Source organism: Mastomys coucha, unplaced genomic scaffold (assembly GCF_008632895.1).
Source record: "Mastomys coucha isolate ucsf_1 unplaced genomic scaffold, UCSF_Mcou_1 pScaffold16, whole genome shotgun sequence".
NCBI classification, from domain to species: Eukaryota; Metazoa; Chordata; class Mammalia; order Rodentia; family Muridae; genus Mastomys; species Mastomys coucha.
The window spans coordinates 81,027,857-81,035,891 of record NW_022196898.1 but is presented as its reverse complement, the minus strand read 5'-3'; positions in this window follow the sequence as shown (position 1 = coordinate 81,035,891).

Sequence of the window (8,035 nt, the reverse complement as noted above, 5' to 3'; positions counted from 1 at the left end):
AAAAAAAAAAAAACAAGCAATGGTCCTGGGATTGCATTATTTGAAAGCAGATAGGGTTATGTGAAGCTAGACTGAGACATTTTGTATGTGAGGAAATGAGGCCTTGAGAATGTATAAAAGAGGGACTATGTTCTGCATCTATGTGGTATGTAATAAAAATGGCCTGCACACACACACACACACAAAGCATTGAGACAGCAAATCCAATGTCTGGCCTTTTAAAGACCTGCTCCTGTGGCTGGCCCCTGGGTGTCTAGGGACTTTCATTTGAAGAGTGCCCCACCATTGCTAGAGCTAGTAAGTGTCTCTCCCTGTGTCTCAACTGTGTACAGTGTGGCTTTATCCTCCACATCTGCTTTCCTTCTGAGAGTCTGGACTCCAGATGTGAGGCAGAGGGGAACTGCAAAATCAAACACTAGATTAAAACCAAAAGCCTTCAAGCTGCCTTTCTAATGAGCTGCCCTGGTTGATCACAGAACCAGAAGAGGCCTGGCAGATTCATTGCTAAGGGACATATTCATATTGTGAGCAGTTCCTCCAGGAGAGGACATTTGAAGGCTTTGGCTTCTTCTCCCAAACATGGCCCTATGAACCTTCTCCCTTCGCTTGTTGTGTTTGCTGCTCTTCTGTGTAATAACCCAGGGCTGTGAGTGCAACTACAGAATCCTTTAAGTCACCAAACTTAGCAAGACACGGTGGCACATACCTGTAATATAAGCACTTGGAAGACAGAAAGAAGCTATCACAGTATGTGAACAAGGCCAGCCTGAGCAACATAGTGAGTTCCAGGTCAGCCAATGTTGCATAGTGAGGCCCCGTTTCAAATAAAAAGCTGGCAAGATTGCTCAGTTAGCAAAGTGCCTGTTGTACAAGCCTAAAGACTTGTCTTTCCATCCCCGGTGCCCAGATAAAAAGCTGGTGTGGTACTACCCATCCTGTGATACTAGCACTGAGGACACAGAGACAGGCAGATCCCTGGAACCTGCTGGCCACAGTACACACCACTGCTAAAATTTTCCGGTTTACTGCATCTCTATTGTGTTTTTAATTGTTGTCTTTATCAGGCAGGTTTCTCTAAAAGAGCAGAACTAATTGGATGAGTATGTATTATAAAGGGAGATTTATTAGATTACAGGGTAAGGGATGGACAGTCTAGCAATGACCATATGCATCCTGGAGAGAATGACAACCCAGTAGCTGTTCAGCCCACAAGGCTGAATCTCTGAATAGTTCGAATCTGATGCTGAAGATCAACCAAACTTTTAGAGAGTTGCCGCCCTTCAGTCCACACCAGAAGACTAGGCAATCTGAGTCAGCCTGTTGTCAGTCACAATAGCAACAAGATAGCTACACTCACCAGCAAGAAATAAAGGCAGGCAGGCAAGCAACACAGTGTTTCTCTTGGACATCGTTCTAGGTGTGTTGCCATTGGCAGGTGCCCAACCTCTCTGAGGAATATTGGGGAAGCTCCAGCCACACAGGAGGATGTTGTGTAGACAGCAGAGGGTGTGGGGTTCTCTCCCTGTGTGGCTACTCATACAGTTGGAGTGGTGCTGTTATTGGATAACAGTGATTTCTTGGGCTCAGGCTTCCCATGGACAAATGTCCTGATTGTGTGAAATCAAAGGCCTCTGTCACTACCAGTACCAACAATGATGATTCTGAAATTCTTGTTTCCTGGCAAGGTGATGGTACAAACCCAGACTCAGTGTGGGGAAACGGGGTTATAAGAAGCATAGTAACCACTTCATGGTATTCACGCTTGCATGGTCAGAGAACAAGATGGGGTGGCCAGCAACAGGAACCATGTAGACTGAGTGGAAGAACCGTGGCATTCCTCTCTATTGATACTAGGGGAAATCCTGCTTGAGTGTGAGCCTCCCAGAGCTATGTCACTGAGAAGACCCAGGACATATGTCTAGTTCTTATGCAGGAGCAGAATACAACTGACCCTGGTTCATTTTTTCTGGCTTTGGTGGTTAGGACCCTGGGCAAGAACATAGCCAGAGCCCCAACATTGCTCAAGATTCACTCAGTCCATTCCTTGTCCATCACAAGAGTAGAACCTTGGCACTCCCTCCTCATCTTAGCAATAAGTGCTTGGGGTATGAGTGGCAGAGGGAAAGTGGGAGCCGCGAGGGTATCTTCCTTCAGTTCTGGCACTGGCAGAAAACAACAGGTGACCAAGTCATTTTCCTGGCCTCCTGATTCCTTCATATGATGCTCTCTGCTTCCTTCCATGTCACGATACCCCTGCCCGATAGTGCAAGGCACCCAGCGGGTTCCAGTCAGAGTCATTCGGCTGAGGCCAAGTGGCATCGCCAGCAGCTCCAAGCTGATGCAATGCGTTGAACTGTCTGTGGAATTTAAAACCTGGGAACCTGTATGGTTTTCTGACACATGAGACAGCCCAAAGTTAAACAGGCACTTATGTCTCAAAGTGACTCCTGGCTACAACATTTTGGGTATTTACTGGGAATAGTAATATTTGCTCCTTTCCCACAGCCAGTCCAGCACGCAGATGCCAGGCTACACATCCAAGAAGGCTGCCACCTGTGAGGGCTGTGAGACTTTCCAGAAGTCAGGATTGCTCAAATGCTTGCTGATAAATTTTTGCAAGAACCCTTTGACCTTTCTTCCTACAAAAGAGAGAACCCCTCCCCAGTGTGGAACACCAAGGAGGACAATACTGGGGTAGTTCATTGTTTTCTTACTAAGTCTCGGACTATCCCATATTTTTACATTTTACAAGGCTCCGATCTCTGGCCTACTATTCCATGTTTGCCATGACCACCCATCACCAAGTGCAACTCTATATCTGATCCTTCTGTATGAGCGAGGAGATGAATATCCACTGCTCCTTTTCATTCATTGTGAGACATTTAAACTCATTAACTGCCATGTTCTCCCTTAGCTCTGATAGCATTAAAATAAAAGATGGGGAGGAAAAACCTAGGGTACAGGATGATATCTTGAATCTGTGGTTACACATGAAATGTGAAACTGTGGGATTAGGTTATTTAGAAACATCTCCACTTTTCATTAAAATGGATCTGTAGAAGTCAGCCATGGTGTGCTCCCTGTCATAAACTTGCATGGCTCAGAAGAACACACATCTCAGTGAGGAACTTTTCAAACAAGGATAAACATTTGATGGAACTGAGCCAAGAGAGTAAATAACACATTTGACTTTGAAGCTCCTCCTGGCAAGCTGTGAATTATGAGAGCCATTTATAAGAGAGTTTGTAATTGCTAGAGGAATTTCTATGTTAGGAGACAGATCCAATTTAAAAGAAAAAAAGTTCCATCTTAAGAAAGACCTCCTTCTCTCCACAAATCAATTATTTGTCATTCTGTTAATGATTGAGAGATAATGGTAGCTTATTTAGCTATTTTTCCATGTGAGAAAATCACAATGAGTCAAGTGTGATGTGGCTCATACTTTTAATCCCATTTTTAAGGTATCAGAGGCAAGATCTCTGTAACTTTGAGGCCAGCCCCGGCTACATAGTGAGTTGCAGGCCAGCCAAGACTACATAGTTATCCCATCTCAAGAAGGAAGAAAAAAAAAGGAAGGAAGGAAGGAAGGAAGGAAGGACGGAAAGAAAGAAGGAAAGAAGGAAGGAATGCAGGGAGGGAGAGGCAGAGGAAGGAAAAGAGGAAGAGGGAAAGAGGAAGAGAGAGATTGAGAGTGAGAGAGAGAGAAAGAGAGAATGACATAGTCACATAGCTTTGAATCAAGAAGAGCCATACAGACCACCCAGAAATTGTAGATTTCTAGTGTAGATTTAAAAGAAGCAAAGGTAACCCTGTGGTTCAAATGTAATGGCAGTATATTTTGCTCTTATTAAAAATGATTAATATCTGCTTCAAAACAATATATATATGTATATATATATGTATATATATATATAATTATTATGGTATACTAAAGAGTTGCATGAAAAAAATCAGAAAATATGAGTTGTATTTGGAAGAAATATAGCCCTGCCTGCTTCATACAAATATCTTCATATCATGAGCTAGAAAAACTAACTTTGAGTTTTTAAATACAAATCCATTGTTGGACATGTTATTTTATTTTTATTCTTTTCTTCTTTTCTGTGGTATTTCAAGACAGGGTCTCTGTGTAGCCCTGGCTATTCTGGAACTCGCTCTGTAGACCAGGCTATCCTCCAATTCAGAGATCTGCCTGGCTCTGCTTTCCTAGTGCTGGGATTAAAGGCATGCACTACCACCACCAAGCAGACATGTTGTTTTCTATTTTTAGTTACATTTACAAAATTAAATTTCTGAGACTACATAAATATAATATTGGCATTATTGACATTGTCTATAATATTGGCAGATGGTAATGTTTTGGGGATAGCTAAAACGAGATAAAACCCACACCCCCAGGACAGAGTACAGCAGTCCTCAGAAGCCAGAAATATCAGATAGCCTAGAACTGGAGTTACAGGCTAGTGGGAACCACTTGACATGGGTTCTGGGAACCGAACTCAAGTCCTCCAAAAAAGCAGCAGATGTTCTTAACCACTGAGCCCTCTTCCAACCCCGACTCTTCAGCTCTTTACAAAACTACCCTAGCATTAACAGTTCTTGGTAGGAGAGCATCCAAGTAGCTGAATCTAGCTTATTAGTCTGGACTCTTAATTGTAGATAATGGTAAGAGAAAATGATAAAAATGAAGCAAAATTTCCAATGAGATTTACCAAAGGAAAAAGAATAAACAGCATGAACAGCAGTAATATACTACAGGATGGCATACTTAATACTTTTAAGAATGATTTCTACCATACTGCGGTGAGTTTTCTTTGCTATTATAGACATATAAAATAAAATGAAATCTCATTAGACACATTTATTTAACTGGGTTTCTATTTTTATAATATATTTACTTGTAAATCATTATATATATGGGTGTTTTGCCTGCATGTCTATGCACCTTTCATGCCAGATACCTGTAGAGAAAAGTAGAACAGTGTCAGATCCCCTGGAACTGGAGTTGTAGATGGTTGTGAGCCACTATGTTCATGCTGGGAATCAAACCTGGGTTTTCTGCTAGAGCTGTAAGCATCTTAACTTCTGAGCCAACCCCATCTAAGCAGCTTTCAAGTAACTTTTGCCATCAAAAAGTTTCTGAACTAGTAAAAAAAAAGAAGCATATATAAATTTAATATAATAGACAAGGACTATTAACACAATTTAGATACTGGTTAGATCAAAGAGATTACACACACTTGCTGTCTACAAAAATAATGGCCCTATCCTTCAAGAAGACAGACATTACCTAATTAATGTGGTCTGATATTCTATACAACATGTCTCATATACCCAAAAAGTTCTGAGACATTTGGGCAAAGCTGAAGTGTGACCTATAGCCAGGAAGTACATTCTAAAACAACCACTAAACCACCAAAAAATGCCATACCTTAGATCTTACCACTAGCTCGAGACAAAAATGAAACAATATTATTGCCTCTACAGTAATCTATACTCATTAATATCCAATTACAACTTTTGGGGGGCTAGCCTTATATAATTGTATCATTTTTTCTGAAAGAAAATAGTTTCTAGAATTTATTTCCCTCTTCTGTTTATATCATTGTAACTGTTTAAATCCTTGGCCTATCCACAGTTGTCAGATCTGTTCTTTGTTCTTTATTTTTAATATAATATTGTAATAATTACTTGAAGTTTTATACAATGTATTTTGATCCAATTGAGCCTTCAATCCTCCACCACTTACATAACCTCTCTATCTCCTCCCCTCCAACCTCTCTCTCTTCTCTCTCTCTTCTCTCTCCCCTCCAACCTCTCTCTCCCCCTCTCTCTCTTCTCTCTCTCTCTCCCCTACCCCCAATGAAGTCCAATTTGTGTTGCCCATATGCTTATGGGTGTGGGGCCCACCACTAAGGCATGGTTGACTCCCAGAGCCCACATTCTCAAGGAAAACTGGCTCTTCCCCAGAAGCCATCAACTACCAACTTCCCCTGTAATTCTTCAGATTGGGGCTCATGAGCACCCCCTTCTGGGCAGTCGTTGCCTTTATTTTGTTCAGGTCCTCTACAGGTAGCCACAGCTGCAGTGAGCTCATGAATGCAGCAGTTCCATTATATCCAGAAGATACCAGTGTGTTCTTGTCTTTGCTACATCCGGCTCTTACAGTATTCCCTCATCTGTGAGGATCCTGAGCCTTGATCAGGGGATCTGATATCCATGTCTGTCTAAGTGGTTCATTGCTGTAAAGAGACACCATAACCAAGACAACTCCATTTTTTTATAAGATAAATTTTTTTTAAGATCTATTTATTATTATATATAAGTACACTGTAGCTGTCTTCACACATCAGAAGAGGGTGTCAGATCTCATTATGGATGGTTGCGAGTGACCATGTGGTTCCTGGGATTTGAACTCAGGACCTTCAGAAGAGCAGTCAGTGCTCTTAACCTCTGAGCCATCCATCTCTCCAGCCCAAGGCAACTCTTATAAAGAAACCATTTCATTGGGGTTGGCTTACAGTTTCAGAAGTTCAGTCCATTATCATCATGGTGGAAAGCATGGCACCATTCAGGCAGACTTGGTGCTGGAGAAGGAGCTGAGAGTTCCTCATCTTGATCTGAAGGTCACCAGGAGGAGACTGTCTTCCTCAGGCAGTAAGGAAGAATGTCTGGAATTCTACGCTGGGTGGAAGTTGAGCATAGAGTCCTCAAACCTCACCCCATAATGACTCACTTCTTCCAACAAGCCCACACCTCCCAATGATGCCACTCCCCATGGGCCAAGCATTCAAACCCATGAGTCTATGGAAGCCAAACCTATTCAAACCACCACAATATCCCATGTGTGACTGACTGCTGAAACTGATTCTCGACATTTTGATCAGCTGTGAGTTTCTGCATTAATCCCCACCCACCACACAAACAAACTTCTCTGATGAGGTCTGAGAACTTCACTAATCACTGACTAGATTCGATTGTGCCCATGTCTGAGCCAAATGCCTGTTTAACATACACACATGGTCCACTGAGCCTTTGTGCTCCTACAAAGCTGTTAATGTCCCTTTTCCTTTTGTGTCCTTTTCTTCTTAATAGACATAACAAAAATAACATGTAACCTTTTGGAGCACGGTTTCACACACTGTGGGAGGACTTCACTTAAGGAACTGAAACTTACCACCAATCATTAGTGCTATGGGAAATCTTCTACCTTTAGTTTCTACAGGTTGATCCTGCATTATAGCGGTAAAGCTAGAAATAAGGTGAAATGTGGCCCCTTGGGGGCTGAGAAAAGCCAATCTGTCTCCCCACAGGCTTTCTATTTTCACTTATGGCAGATGGAAGATGGAAGGTACCCTGTCTGGGGAGGTGGGAAGTGAAATAGAAATCCCAACACATTTGCCAGTTATCACTGGCATAGTCATCCAGGGAGGAAAATGACCTACGCTTTGTCCTAAAGTGCTGTGGGCTATATACCTAACTGGCTACTATTAACTAGTTAGTGTCTCAAGATAATGACATCATTCATATGAACCCTCAGAGACTGTGGCAGCATGGCCAAGACCTGTACAAGTTTAAACCAGACAAAATCACAGCAGGGGAGAAGGGGAAGAGATTACTAAGTCCTGACCCTAATAAAGAAGCTATTTGCAATTCCTAGGGAGAAAAAAAGTAGTTTTCTTCAATGAGATGACACGGCGTGTATCAGCTACACTCTGAAATAGCAACGATGTCCAAGAATAATTGGCCAACACAAAACAGACTGACGGTTTTGTTTTGTTTTTAAAATGTTTTAATGAAAAACAAATACTAGTAAAAAATAAAAAATATAACATAGCTCAATTATAATATTTATAGTTATAAATTACATATTGTGTATATTTACATAATGATATACTATATTGCATGTTATATATCATTATCTAATACATGTTATATACATTTATATAACTATGAGTTATAGTGATATAAGTTAATAATATTTATTTTTATAAAAAAATGAACATTTTTTGTTGTTGTTTTGGGTTTTTTTTTT